This window comes from Phocoena phocoena, chromosome 2 (genome assembly GCF_963924675.1).
Source record: "Phocoena phocoena chromosome 2, mPhoPho1.1, whole genome shotgun sequence".
NCBI classification, from domain to species: domain Eukaryota; kingdom Metazoa; phylum Chordata; class Mammalia; order Artiodactyla; family Phocoenidae; genus Phocoena; species Phocoena phocoena.
The window spans coordinates 100,712,822-100,727,513 of NC_089220.1; the positions used below are offsets into that span (position 1 = coordinate 100,712,822).

A 14,692-nucleotide genomic window follows, 5' to 3' on the forward strand; every position below is an offset into this window, starting at 1 on the left:
GAGTCTACTTATTTCACTCAGCATTATGCCCTCCAGGATCATTCATGTTGCTGCAAATGGCAAAATTCCATTCTTTTTTCATGGCTGAGTAGTATTCCATTGTACTTCTTATTGTGGAAGTTAGAGGACCTGACCCTCTCAGTGGCCCCAGGATTATACTCCACTCCCACATGATAGCACAGGGCAAAGGTGAAGGGCTGCTAGGTTCTCATTTGCAGGGGAAATTTCCAGGTGCAGTAGGTGTGCAACTTTGTTTATACCTTGACATTTTTCGCAGGATGAATCTCAGGTTGCTTACAAAAGCACATACAATAAAAAATATATAATTATTAAAAAATCATGGGAAATATAAATTCAAGTAGAGTTAATATTGGGAGTAGCAGGGACAATAGACAGTGCAATCACGTAGTCCAAAGATCATGAAAGCGAATTAAAAAGGTGGCCCTCAGATTTTTGGCTGTCAAAGTGAAAAAAGAAATTTGACTGGTGTCACAATATTTGTTGTCCATAAGGGGAAAAAAACCATTTCCTCAGAGGAAGTAAAGCTTCTTTTGACATATAATTTTGAAAATTACACCCAAGTTTCCTTCCTAGCTTCGGGATTATAGGGACTCAACTAGCAGAGAGAGGAGGTAGATGCTAAGATTCAGACATGCCCACATGTGTGCTTCCCTCAGGCTCACAAATGACTGAGAGAGCAACAGGTCATTGCCCTGGAGTCATTCATTCATTCATTCATTTATTTATTGCTGCATTGGGTCTTCGTTGTTGTGCGCGGGCTTTCTCTAGTTGCGGCGAGGGGGGGCTACTCTTCGTTGTGGTGCGTGGGCTTCTCATTGCAGTGGCTTCTCTTGTTGTGGAGCATGGGCTCTAGGCACATGGGCTTCAGTAGTTGTGGCTCATGGGCTGTAGAGCACAGGCTCAGTAGTTGTGGCACACGGGCTTAGTTGCTCCGTGGTATGTGGGATCTTCCTGGACCAGGGCTCGAACCTGTGTCCCCTGCATTGGCAGGCGGATTCTTAACTGCTGCGCCACCAGGGAAGTCCCTGCCCTGGGGTCTTGAATAGCCCCTTGGGTATGGGCATTTCATTCCAAATTTTACGTCCTTATTGAGAATTATGGGAGCACATCTGTCCTCCTGCATTGGTGGGAAAAGGGGACTAGTCAAGCAGCCCTATATAGATAATGAGTATTTATGATTCTGAGGTCTGGTTTGACCTCAGGAATAAATAAGGTGAGGACAGTAAGTATATTGGTCTGGAACTAATGCTTTTAATGATGAGTTCATGGTTTTAAGTTTGCAATGAATAAAATTTGCATGTGATAAAGTTCAGTCACATTGATCCTCTTGACCTTCTGTAGAAATATTAAAAGTTCAAATAAGAGCTGAAGAAAGAGATGGTCTCTGGAAGTCAGAAAAATGTCAGGATCTTTCAAATCACGCTTCCTTCCTTTTGACAGGGTTGCTAGGCTGGGAGGTGGAGGTTACAGACAGATTTGGAAGGAGTTTTCCAGTGATGGATGGCAGGACTCTTGGCTCAGTCCTGTTAACTTGTTTTCCATGAAAAAGACACAGAAAACATACTTATCAAGTCTGTAGGTGACCCGCAGCAGGCAGGGAGAGCCCAAGTGCTAGATGATAGACCCAAGATTCAACATGGTCTCAACAGGTAGGAACACTGGTTTAAAAATCAACTTGAGGGCTTCCCTGGTGGCGCAGTGGTTGAGAGTCCGCCTGCCGATGCAGGGGACACGGGTTCGTGCCCCGGTTCAGGAAGATCCCACATGCCGCGGAGCGGCTGGGCCCGTGAGCCATGGCTGCTGAGCCTGCGTGTCCGGAGCCTGTGCTCCGCAACGGGGGAGGCCACAACAGTGAGAGGCCCGCGTACCGCAAAAAAAAAAAAACAAAAAAAAAACCAACTTGATTCAACTGAAAAGAGATAAATGACATCTTTTTTCCTTTTCTTTCATATGTATGGAATGCAGAATCCAAGGCTTGGTGGGACTTTTTGATGACCGTAAAGTTCACAGATATACTCATGTACATAAGTCAACATGCTGTCAAACTTTATTAAAAAAATTTTTCTTTTATGTTGAAGTATAGTTGATTTACAATGTTGTGTTTCTGGTGTACAGCAGTGATTCAGTTATACACATATATTGTTTTTCATAGTCTTTTCCCGTATGGTTTGTTAGAAGGTATTGAATATAGTTCTCTGTGCTATACAGTAGGATCTTGTTGTTTATCTATTTTATATCTGCTAATCCCCAACTCCTAATTTATCCCTCCCCCACCCCTTTCCCCTTTGGTAACCATAAGCTTGTTTTCTATGACTGTGAGTCTCTTTTGTAAATCAGTCTGTTTGTGTCATATTTTAGATTCCACATATAAATGATATCATATGGTATTTGTCTTTCTCTTTCTGCTTCACTTAGTATGATAATCTCTAGGTCCATCCATGTTGCCGCAAATGGTATTATTTCATTCTTTTGGCTGAGTAATATTCCATTGTATATAAGTACTACGTCTTCTTTATCCATTCATCTGTCAGTGGACATGTAGGTTGCTTCCATGTCTTGGCTGTTATCAGTAGTGCTGCTTTGAACATTGGAGTGGCGTGCTGTCAAACTTTAGAATCCTCTGAAGTACCATTTAATGGATTCAGGGAGATTGCAAATTCTTAAATTCTATTCTTTTCATCTTCTGTGGTTATAATAGCCACTCTAACTTTCCCTACTCAGGGTTTTTCAGCAAATAGCAAGTATTTATTGAGCTCCAACTGTATATATGACACTGGTGAAGGTACTATAGCTAAGAAGGTAAATGAGACATGATCTTGATTCCAACAAACCCAGGCTTCTCTCCTAGTCGTGTGAGGGTGGTGGATGAAGTCATACGCCACTGTTGTACCCCACAGTACTCAGAAAGACAAACAATAATCACCCAGAGAGATATGCCTGAACACTGATTGGGGATATCAACCTGGAAACGCATAGAAAATCGGTCTTGCAAGGCAAGAAAATGTAGGGGCCAAAGACCACCATTTGTATATGCCTGTGCTCTTGCCATTTCAAAATGTTACATTTGTAGGCTCGTCTAGTGACTCGTTTTACAGGCGTAGCCGTTCTGTGTTTTTTTGTAACTGGATAGTGTGCGAGTGAGTAGAAGGGGTTGGGAAGGACCTGTGTTCCAAATTGGAGGCCAGAAAGCTTTACTGATGATGGAAATACAGAGATTTCTGTTGCTTCTCCTCATCTCTAGCTCTCTGCTGTAGCTCTGTTGAAATCCAGGGCGTGAAAGAGCCCACCTCTGCCACTGGCCTGTCTCTTGGTTCTTTTTTTCCCTTTGCACCTGGATTCGGCACTTAACACCCTTCCCTTGTGAACAGCTTATAATAAACTGCTCATATACGATTAGGCCATTAAAAATAGAAAATTAAAAAGCATTAGGAAGGATGGATTTTATTTTGGGAAAGGACCCAGTCCCATGAACTTTCTGTTCTTTCTGTTTGTGTGTGTGTGGGGGGGGAATGGGCCTGATTCTTCATCTTAGACTAATTGCAAACTGGTGCGTGTTACATTTTCCATCCCAGAACAACTGGATTGTGTCTTTCTCTGTTCATTCGTGAGCCTCATCCACTTGTGAGAGCGCACAGTATTCAGCTGGTATCCCACCCAGCAGATTTCAGCCAAGGGTGTTCCCTGGAAACTTGAGTGTCTGGGCATGAGCTCAGGCACTGGCAAGTTTGCCATCCCTCTAAATATCTCCATGTGCTCCTTGTATAATACTGACTGTAGAGCCAGAAGGTAGCTCCTCTTCTCTGGACGCAGTAGCTTTCTCTTTGCTCTTTTCTTAGGGGTTTATTGCCATTCCTTGTCTGACAGGAGTTGAAAAGAGGGTTGTCATCACTGTGAAACTCCTCGAAGGCAAGGTCTTATTTTATTTTTCTTTATATTTTTCCAGGGGCTTTGTAGTCTAGAGGATCTGTTCATATGGCTTGGTGATACCCTGGGGGCCATTAAACTCTGGACTTTTCCTATAGTTTCTACAGGAAGTTTTTCCTTAGAGGTCACTGAAATAGCTTGCCTGTGTGACCCTGAAACAAGCTGTCAGCAACTGGTTTACACTATGTCATCAATATTCTTCTTGCTTTCTCCGTCAGCTCATTAACCACCAAGCCTTCTTTGTGTTGGCCTCATTGCCAGCTTGCTTGTGGACTGTAAGATGCAGTGACTCTGAGACTTCTACCAGCTCTCAGACCTTGAGGATGCTTTGACCTGTCTTGATAGAAGGCCTCCCTTCTATGTCAAGAATTCCTCATGCCTATTACCTGGTGGTTTCTTGAAAATCAAACATCATAAAACGTGAATTTCTGGTTTTATTACCTGTGGTGACTCTGAAAGGCAGCCTTACTTTGCCCTTTTGACCTAGGAACACCACCAGGGAGAGAAGGAAAGGATGATGGTAAGCGTCAGCCCTAGAGACTGTCAGCTCGTCTGAGAAGATACAGAGGTGTAGCCACCCTCCTGTTTTGGGGTTCTGTATATTAAATTATTGATAAACAATTTTTTTTCTTTTTTTTTTTTTTTTTTTGCATTACGCGGGCCTCTCACTGTTGTAGCCTCTCCCGTTGTGGAGCACAGGCTCCGGACGCGCAGGCTCAGCAGCCATGGCTCACGGGCCCAGCCGCTCCTCGGCACGTGGGATCCTCCTGGACCAGGGCATGAACCCGTGGCCCCTGCGTCGGCAGGCGGACTCCCAACCACTGCGCCATCTGGGAAGCCCATTGATAAACAATTTTGAGGAATTGCTTATAAACACCAAATAAGAGAGTTAAGTGAATCCACATTCGCTTAACTCTTGGCAAGTGTTTAACGTGATTTGGCTGATGACTAGCATTATTTTCCCTGGTGTAGACTGACTTTACTAAAGCATTAGTGTCCCAGTTCATTTTAACTTTGGTTAATGCCATGGGAAGGGTGAGGATATGAAGGCAGCTATGTTCATGTGGAGGTATAACTTTGGAAGCACATAAAGTGACTAGTTGACAAGAAAAATGAAAGCATATTTCTAGAAAGCCAGGAACGTCTTAGCAATCCAGATGAATGTTGCTTGTAAAAACAAAACTGATAACCAGGACTGACTGTGGAATGAAGCCTCATGAACTCTGGGGAGTGGAGATAAGATAAATGAGTCAAAGACAAGAGGAGGAAAGTGTGTGTTTTCACGGAAAATATTCACAGGGTTGTTCTGAAGTGCAGCTGGATGTGCTCACGAAGGCAACAAATACATTAAATAAAAACAAACCCAAAGCACCGTGTTTCCTTCTTTGTGGGCTCTTAAAACCAAAATGTGACTGTTTCCAGCAGAACCGTTCTAGCTATCAAGAGACTTGTCTACTGGCCAGATTGAGAGTTGTGCTTAACTTGATGCTTGGGTTGAGTACAGCCTTCCACTCCCTAGCAGGTCTCTTTTGTGAAGGAATTATCAAGACCCGCAAGAAAGAGGTTGGCGGCCCGTGCTCCGGAGCTGGATAGACCCTGTTTGAAGCCGGGCCTGCGATTGGGGGCGTGGCACTTAAGGAGTCTGAGCCCCGGTTTCCCTGTCAGTAAAATGGGGACGATGACAGAGCTTTGGAGCCCCGGTGGGGGTGAGACGGGATGGCTGGCAGTACAGTCTCGGCACAGGGAGGAGAGAAGAGTGAGGAATCAGGCCGGAGGACCGCTCTTGGGGGACGGGATGCACCTTCTCTCCGCGAGCAGCGTGGCAGCAGTCGGAACGGGGCTCAGATTAGCGCTCGCAGCCCGTCCTGTCGGGTTGAGTGTTGACGAGGGTGGCAGTGGAAACAGAAGGTCAGGGAGTGAGATTCCCGGCGGCCGCAGGTCCCCGTGGGTGCCTGGCACATCTGGTGACTTAAAACAAAGGGCGCCGGTGACTGGTCAGGCCGACAGGAAAAGAAAGTCTTGGGCAAGAGGCCTCTTTGTTTGCTCCTGTGTGCGCGAGCCTGGTCTGCCCCCGGCAGGTGGGCGGAGTTAGCTGTTCGTTTTGTGGAACAAAGAACAGGCCTGGTTAGATTGGGGGGTGGAAAGTGGAGGGACGTGGTGGCTCCGGACAGGATTCCTCTTGGTTAAAACAGACTCTCTGAGAAGTGTCTGGCGTGTGTCCCTGTTGCAGATGCGGAGTGGAATAAAGACAGACAGACAGACACACACACCACCCGCTTCAGCTTTGGCCCAGCAAAATCAAAGCCCTAGAAAAGGGTCCTGAGCGACCTGACCGTCTTCGTCGGGGCTCCTTATTTGGCATCCCTGGGAGTGTTGTTGGGGACAGTGGCTAACCACGGATTGGGGTTAATGAGAGGCCTGTGGTTTCCAGAAATGGGGCAGTTCTGCAGGAACGGAGGGTTAGGGTGTAGGCTAGGCACAGGGGCAGGCCCCACAGGATCCGGAAGTAGTGGCTTTAATCTCAAGGCCACGGTGAGCTGAGCCCTGAGGATCCCCTCCCGGAAGGCAGCAGAGCTGATATACAGGGAGGTGCTCACTTCTCCCACCAGCGGACACTTCTGTGCCCCCGGTGCACTACCTCTCGTGCTAGATATTCTCCCTTCCCTTGAGAATCGCAGATTGGGGTGGTCTAGAGGTAAAGCAGACCTCTAGATATACCTCTGTAAAGGTATATCTCCATTGTGGAATATTGTATTATACTTTCTTTTTTCACATAGGTTGCTCATACTTTAGGTTGATTGTTTCAACAGTGTGTGTGTGTGTGTGTGTGTGTGTGCGTGTGTGTGTGTGTGTGTGTGTGTGTGTGTGTATTTGAGTATTGACTTTAGGCCAGACACTGTCTTAAACCTAGTGAGCAAAAATGGACACATGCTCCTTGCCTTCCGAAAGCTTACAGTCTAGTCGAAGAGAATATAAGGGAAAAAGTCATATAAGTAAATACAAAATGTACCAAGGCTCATGGAAGAGAGGGGCTGGGATTTAACCTAGTCTGCAAGGTCAGGGACCATTTCCTTGAGGAGGTGGTAATTGGGATGAGCAAGAGCTAATGATGTGGAGAGGCAGAGTCTTTCAGGCAGATGTGCAAAGGTCCTGGGGTAGAGGGAACATGATACAGGAGGAAACGTGGAAAGAAAAGGCCAGTGGAAGGATGGGTTGAGTGAGGCGAAGTGTGGTATGTGATGGGGTTGGGAAGGTAGGTAGACCATGTAAGCCCTGTGAACCGAGGTCAGAAGGTTTGTTGTTCGTTTTTGCCTTTATCCTCAAGAGCACAGGAAAGCCATAGAAATATTTAAGCAAGGGATGACATGACCCGATTTGGGATTCACAATACTCTCTCCTGCACCATTGTGTGGGGAATGGTTTGGAGAGGGCGGAAGAGGGGATGTGGGGAGACCAGCGAGGAGGCTTTTGCTGTTATCCAGGAAGAAATGATGGCAGCTTGGACTGGCATGGTGACAGTGGAGATGGAGAATGGAGGGTAGATCTGAGATAAATTGGGAACTCTTGGGATAAAGTTAAACGGCTTTTCCTATTATAGGACTTCTCAGAGCCTTTAATATGTGGGCCAGATGTGGATTATGATTCTCTAAGAAAAGACTCAACCGTAAGAATTGCTTAGAATTATATGAACACAACGTTATTTTTTTAAAAGACCTTCCACAGTACTTTTGTTTTCTAGAATACTTTCTGGGAAATGCTATATTATATAATTCTTTTTTGGAGGGTACTTTCCACAGAGGGTTCTGGATACTGTACAAAGGCCTGTAATTGGAAATGAACATGACAGACAGTATAAAAAGAAAGCTGGAGCTTCCCTGGTGGCGCAATGGTTGAGAGTCCACCTACCGATGCAGGGGACGCGGGTTTGTGCCCCGGTCCGGGAAGATCCCACATGCCGCGGAGCGGCTGGGCCCGTGAGCCATGGCCGCTGAGCCTGCGCGTCCGGAGCCTGTGCTCCGCAACAGGAGAGGCTACAACAGTGACAGGCCTGCGTACCGCAAAAAAAAAGAAAAGAAAAAATAAAAGAAAGCTGTTGGCTGCAAAGTTTGAAGACTTGGGCAAAATCAGATTGAACACTAGAGTGAAGTCAATTTAGAAAGGTTTTGGAGGCCGGGCTAGGAGTTTGAATTCAGTTTGCTATGTGTTGGGCGTCATTCTGGACTCTGAGCTGAGATGGGTCATGCTGGAAGTGTCACCTTGGCAAGATCGTTCTGGAGGACATGCGGCAAATGAGTCTAGTGGTGAGGTGTGCATCAGACCTGGGTGTCATCGTTTTCTAGAACTGAGTAGTAGTTGAGCCTCTGGACTTGGGTCGCGGAGTAGGAATGGGGAAATGCATCTTTCAGGCTGAGATGGAAATGTAAGATGTTTTTTTTTTTTCACATCCTGTCCCCTTGGCAGGTGGCCACTGTCAGCAGTAGAAGCTAAAAGAGAGTCTCTTCTGTGTTTTTCTGAGGCCTAATAAGCACAAGGTCTCCCTTGGAGCCTTTGGGTTCCCAGGCGGAGCTGGAAGAGAATGTGTGTGTTCAGAATTGCGTTGTTGTTGTCAGGGAGCAGGAGAGGTATTACTTAGGTTAATAGATAACGTCTAATGAGGTGGTTAAATTTAAGTCCGTCAAGTTTTCGCCACAGCTCAGATTCCACTGTGTGACTCTGAACAAGTCCTTGAACCTCTCCAGGCCCTGGTTTGCTCATCTGGAAAATGAGTGGCTAGAACCTGTGTCAGGCTTCTCGTAAGCTAATAATTCCAGCTGTCTCAGGGAATTGAAAATTCATTAATTAGGACAACCATTTATCAGGTTAAGTAAGACCTTTTGCCTTCAGAGAACTAGAACTTTGTGAAAAATTTGGATTGAAAATGGGGCCTTCGTAAAAAAAAAAAAAAAAAAATGTGAGGCGTGTCCAATTCACACATTCCTTCGAGATTCAGACATCTTTTCTGAGGCAGAGATGCAGCAAAGTGAGGCAGACTTCAGGCAGGACAGACCTCTTAATAACGCAAAGGTAAACAGCACCCTAACGAGGGAATCTGCTAGCTGCGGACTCGGTTTAGGAAAGGAGGGTGCTAAAAATTTATTTTTTAGGTAGGGTGTTTGGAAGTTGAAAGAGCTTTCTCATGGAGACATTGTTATAAATTGAGGTTCGGTTCTCAGGCCAGATAACAAAAGTTGATCTAGCTCATGACAAAGTGGAAATCGTGTGTGCTGATGATAAAAAAATATCAAGTAAATGTGCCATGGAAAGTGTGTGTATTTGGTGACTATCATTGGATATGTTCAAATATATTTAGACACTTCAAAACGTATTGAGCCAATGAATTCACTAAACTTGAATTGTGAGTGTACTGTGTGCCGGGCACTGGCTGGGCTGGGGCCCAGAGTGAGGTGCAGGCCCTGCCTGTGAAGAGCCGACTGGCTGGTGGTCAGTCTGCTGGGCTCTCAAGTCAGGATGCCTGGGATTGTACCTGGCTCTGCTGCTGACTGGCCCTGAGACCGAAGCAAGTTACTTAACTGCTTCGTGTCTCCTTTTCCTCACTTATAAACAAAGGGTTGAACAGAATCTCTCTTGGGAGGGATGGGGAGGGGGTAACTTAAGAACTAAGTGAGATGCCCATAGGGTGGGCACGGTGCCAGGCCTAGAGCGAGCCACTCAGTAGATGTTATTATCCCTGCCTGGCCCAGAGCCTTGTCCTGTGGGATGCAACCGCAGCTCACCTGGTGCCAGCGGGGAATTGGGTCTAGTTCCCCAGGCGTAGCCCTGGAATGGGATGGGCTATCATGGGAGAGAAGTGTGGGAGGAAAAAAGCGTGATCATTTTTTCCCCAGAAGAGTTCAGGTACAGCTCACCAGCAGAGAGAATGGGGTTGAGGCAACAGGGTGAGCTCCAAATGCATGAGAGCCAGAGGGATGTTGGGGGTGCCCTGGTGGGCAGAAGTGGAAAGGGGCTGGCATCTGAAGAAAGGATGGGAACAGGAGGACCCCAGCAGTGACACCCTTCCTGTCATCATTGGTCCCTACAGTATCACTCACAGGGCAGGTCCTGAGAAGGGTCTGATGGATGTTGATCTCGAGGTGGCCAAAGTTTTCTTTAGCTTGTGGACTTGAGTTCAGGAACCAGGTTTCCTCTTGGGTCTCAATTCATCTGCGAGGGATCTATTTTATTTGCTGGGAGACTTTGTCTTGGGAGCCTGGGGTACTTGGTAATCAAGATGACAGCTGGCGAGACTCTTCAGGGAGTATCGTTTTGGTTTGGGGCCCCACACTTTGAAAGAGTACTTGATACTGCACCCCAGTGGGTGAAGAAGGACCTTGGAAAGTTTAGCCTAAAGAACAAAAGACAAGTTAAGATGGTGTGAAGGAGGTATGAGGGCGTCCAGCGCTTGAGAGGCTGTCATTTGCAGCAAGGACTATGCCCTTCTTGGTTGGTCCCAGTGACATTGTAGGAATGCAGTTATCAGGTCAGCGTGAAGGAGACGTTTCCATGGCGGAGAGCTGAGAGAAAATGGAAAGGCTTGTTTTGAGAGGTAGTGGGTTTCCAGCCCCAGGAAGCGGAGGCTGGATGTCTGCTTATCTATCAAAGATATGGTGAGGGTGGAGAGAGATGGGGGGCGGGGATATTGGAAATTCAGATTGGGGTTTGAACCAGAGAAACTTGGTGTACCAAACAGCGCTGACATTCTACCACTTTATAAGATATGAATGAGTGAATGAATATCCAGGTCTGTTTGAACTTATCTGGCGAAATAGAAACGTTGGTAGGCCAGAGAGAGAAAATAACCTTTATCTGCTGTGCGGGCGCCATATTCTTGATTACAGAGATGGACCATTGGGCTCGTGACCCTTTCTTTAGGCCGTGATTACTACTTATGTTTCAGTTGTGAACAGGTTTAACACTCTTGTGGGGATTCAAACTCTTCACGAATGGCTCTGTGCCTCCTTCAACTTGTGTATTTATTGAGTGTAGACAATTGATGCTGAGTGCTTAAATACAATTAATAAGTTAAGTTTATTTCCTTCTCCCCTGACATTGGATGTCTCAGAGAGGTTGTGACTTGCCTCAGGCCGAACAGTTAGTGAGGGGCTGCCCTGGAACTGGGTCACTTGCCCGTCCTACCTCCATCGTTCCTTCAGTGGGGGCCACTGTCAGTTGGGATGTCCCAATGCCAGTGATAGTCTTTCATTAAGCTACCACCTAAGGACACACAGTTCAGGATGCTTTTAGTGTTTGGCCAGGGCCTGGGGCAAATGGCAGATTTCCCTAGATGTGAGGTGGATTACTCCTCAGAGCCTCGCTGGAATGCGCTGTCAAAGCTGGGCTTGGGAGGAACCTCCCGGCTCTCTGGATCCTCGATAGTAGGTCAATAGCCCTGGCGAGGACCTCTCCTCACTCCTGCAGAGCTGGCCCCAGCGATGGGCCAGATCTCTGCAAATAATATCCAGGGGGGCCTCACAAACGGATGGATCACCCAGGCTGGTGTGCGTACCTCGGGGGTCAAGTTGGTGTGCTGAGTCGTCAGAGTCCCTGTGCAGAGCAGTGCTTGTGGTCCAGTAAGTGGCAGCCAGTGACTTGGCTGGGGATGGGAGAGTAGGCTTCTGGTCAGATGGGGCGTGGAGGACAACCTGGAACCCAGGGTGGAGGGGCAGTCCCTCAGGGCTGGGCCGTCCGTGTGCGTGGGGTGCAGCTTCACGGGCCCTTGATGCTTCAGGACTTGATCAGGACAGGCAGGGTAAAGGGCTTAGAGTAGGGGGATGGTGGGTATCTCACTTCCTGAGCAGCAACGTGCTGACGGCTCCCACAGACACTCACAAGAGCCCTTGCAGCCACCCTGAGAGTGGGCACAGCATTACCTCCCCATTTGCAGAGTGGGAAGCGGAGGCTCTAGTTCCACAGCTGGTAAGCGACCTAAGCAGGGTGAAGATAATGGCGAAGGTCACTACAGTCACCGCTGTTTCTTTAGCGCACACCATCTGCCTGGCCACGCACTGCACACTTTACATTCACTACCTTTAACTCCCCCAGCCCGACGCCCCACCCATGTCTCTGCGTGGTGATATAATTGCTATTTCAAAGTTAAGGGGATTAAAGCTCAGTAAAGGGTAATTGACCGGCTTGGAGTCATGTGGCTAGTAGGTGGCTGAGTCTAGATTTGAACCCAAGACTGCCTGACTCTGGAGGCCATGCTCTTTCCTTGTTATAGCCCCACTGGCTCTTTGGGATGAAGCAGTGGGAGGAGCGGATGGTGACACTAAGTGGCTCTCAGAGCTTGTACCTGGATACGACACATGTTACTTGCACTCACATTTCATTGGCCAAAGCTAGTCATATGGCCAGACCTGACTTCAGGGAGACAGGCAAGCATAATCGTACATGTGCCTGGAGGGGAGAAGTACCAGTGACCACCATGGTGATTTATGGGGCCTCAATGATAGGTGCCCAAAATGGCCTTTAAAAAAAAAAAACAATGGGACTTGGCCCTCGAGCAGTCCTGGGGTAGGTCTTTGATCAGACTTGGTGATTCCATCCTTCCCCTCTGTCTCTTCCAGCTCTTCTGAAAGGATAGGTGACATTCGTTTCTCCCTTTATTCAGAAACGGAGGGACTGAGTGAGAGTCCTGCCAGCAGCCGTGGTTGGGAAACCGTCCAAGGGGACGGAGGCCAAAGAGTCACCATGCCTCCTTCAGGGCCTCTGTCTAGAAGGAAATCTGCAATGTATGTTCTATAACTTCTGGGTGGTACCTACTAATTCCTTCTTGGACACCGTTTGCTGTTTTTAGAGTGACTAGTGTTTTGACACTTGGCAGTATCATCCTTCATTTTTCTTGACCCATGCAGTGAATGGACGTAACACCACCCCCTTTTTTTTTTTTTTTTTTTTTTTTGCGGTACACGGGCCTCTCACTGTTGTGGCCTCTCCCGTTGCGGAGCACAGGCTCCGGACGCGCAGGCTCAGCGGCCATGGCTCACGGGCCCAGCCGCTCCGCGGCATGTGGGATCCTCCCGGACTGGGGCACAAACCCGCGTCCCCTGCATCGGCAGGCGGACCCTCAACCACTGCGCCACCAGGGAAGCCCTACCACCCCTGTTTTTAAAAAACCAAACTGTGATTCTGAGAAATTGTGACTTGGACATGACCTCAGAGTGCACGGGTGACCATCCCTGGATTAGGACATTACTATTTCTGGCTCTGTTCCCTTTGCCTGGCAGTTAGAGCTAGCTGCTGACCCCAGCAGACTGGCCTGCAACAAGGAGGCTGGAGACCGTTCATGGGCTTTTGCAAGAGACCAGTCTGCTCAACTCTGTCCCAGGGAACAGCCTACATCTTTGAAGGAGGAAATAAATAAAGGTCACCCTTGTTGTATGTCTTAACCCTGGAGATGGTGGTAACCAGCCTTAAAAGCTTGGTGAGGGTATTGGTCCAGCCTCTTCCATCCCAAACATGAGGTCAGTCCAGATTTTCTTTCTCCAGCCCCTGTTATCATTGTTCCTGCAGCCATGGAGGCAGGGGGATGAAGGGGAAAGTTGACAATTTTCTGTATGGAAATTGGTCTCATTTGGGGGTGCAAAGGGGCGCTGATGGAAATGGTCATGAGATTAAGAGTTCTTGGTCTGAGAATTCCTCTTTAAATTTTTAAAATGGAATGATTTCTGCAACTTAGTGTTGATCGTTTCAGCATTTATGGAAATATGGTAGCAACAAAATGGGAAAGTTGAAGGATCAGCTTTTGCAAATAAGATTTCTGAGAAGGAAACAGTGGAGACGTGTGGACTCAGTTAAGGCCTGTTGGCTTCCAGGTTGAGCCTTGGTTTATCTTGGAGGCATCCCCACAGCTCCCCAGTAGGCAGTGCTGTGGAGAACCTGCTTGTTTATCTTCTGTCTTCAGAAATCCTGTTCAACCTGTTGGACGTGTGTGTGCCGACAGCAAGCTGGTTTTAACGGTTTGTGAAGTTGTTTGTTCTGTGTCCGACCCCTGCTTTTTTCCTGCCCCCTCCCCCCAGTATTTTTCTGGTGACGCAGAGCTCTGGACTCATGACATTGTCCGGGTGGTGTCCTTTCTGCCAGCCGGCGGCTCCTTGAAGGGCTGACTGCACCGTGGGGGGATGTCGGGTTCTATAAACAAAACTTTTACATGCTGGTCACAAGATTAGCATAGACTATGGGCCCTCATGGTGAAGGAAATGGCGTCTCACAGCTGTGATGTGAGGCTTTTTTAATCTCCTGGACACTGAGATGAGACCCAGGGACACTGGGGAAATTTTTGTAAGGATTTTTAAGGAATGGACTAAAAAAATAAATAAGTAAAGACAGAAGCATAAGTAAAAGTCTATAACTCAGGGCTCTGTTTCAGAGAAGCTCTTGAAATGCTGTTTTCATGGTACAAGAGTGTGTATTCCCCCCCCCTCCCCGTTTAAATCTGGGTGAGTGTATGGACATAGCTGAAGCCTCTAGCTGGCAAGTGTGGAGCTTCCTTTTCCCTTCTCTGGCTGACTGTGGGAAATCTCCCCTGAAGTTGCTGCCTAACTCAGAAGAAGCTGGTAGCAAGTAGCAGAGATCAGAGACAGGAGTTGGAGAGCTGCGTGCAAGTCCTGGTTTGTGGCTTTGGGCTACATGACCTTATATGTAGCTGTCATCCGCTGTCGTCATCTTATGGTGTGCCTGAAACATTGCTACGGGCTCAGCATAATGTCTC

At 47.5% G+C, this 14,692-nt stretch overlaps 1 protein-coding gene across 1 annotated transcript in view; it reads left to right on the forward strand.

Moving 5' to 3' along the window:
• CGNL1 (cingulin like 1) overlaps positions 1-14,692 on the forward strand; it is a 96,318-nt gene that overhangs the window by 42,782 nt on the left and 38,844 nt on the right. The window lies entirely within an intron of this gene.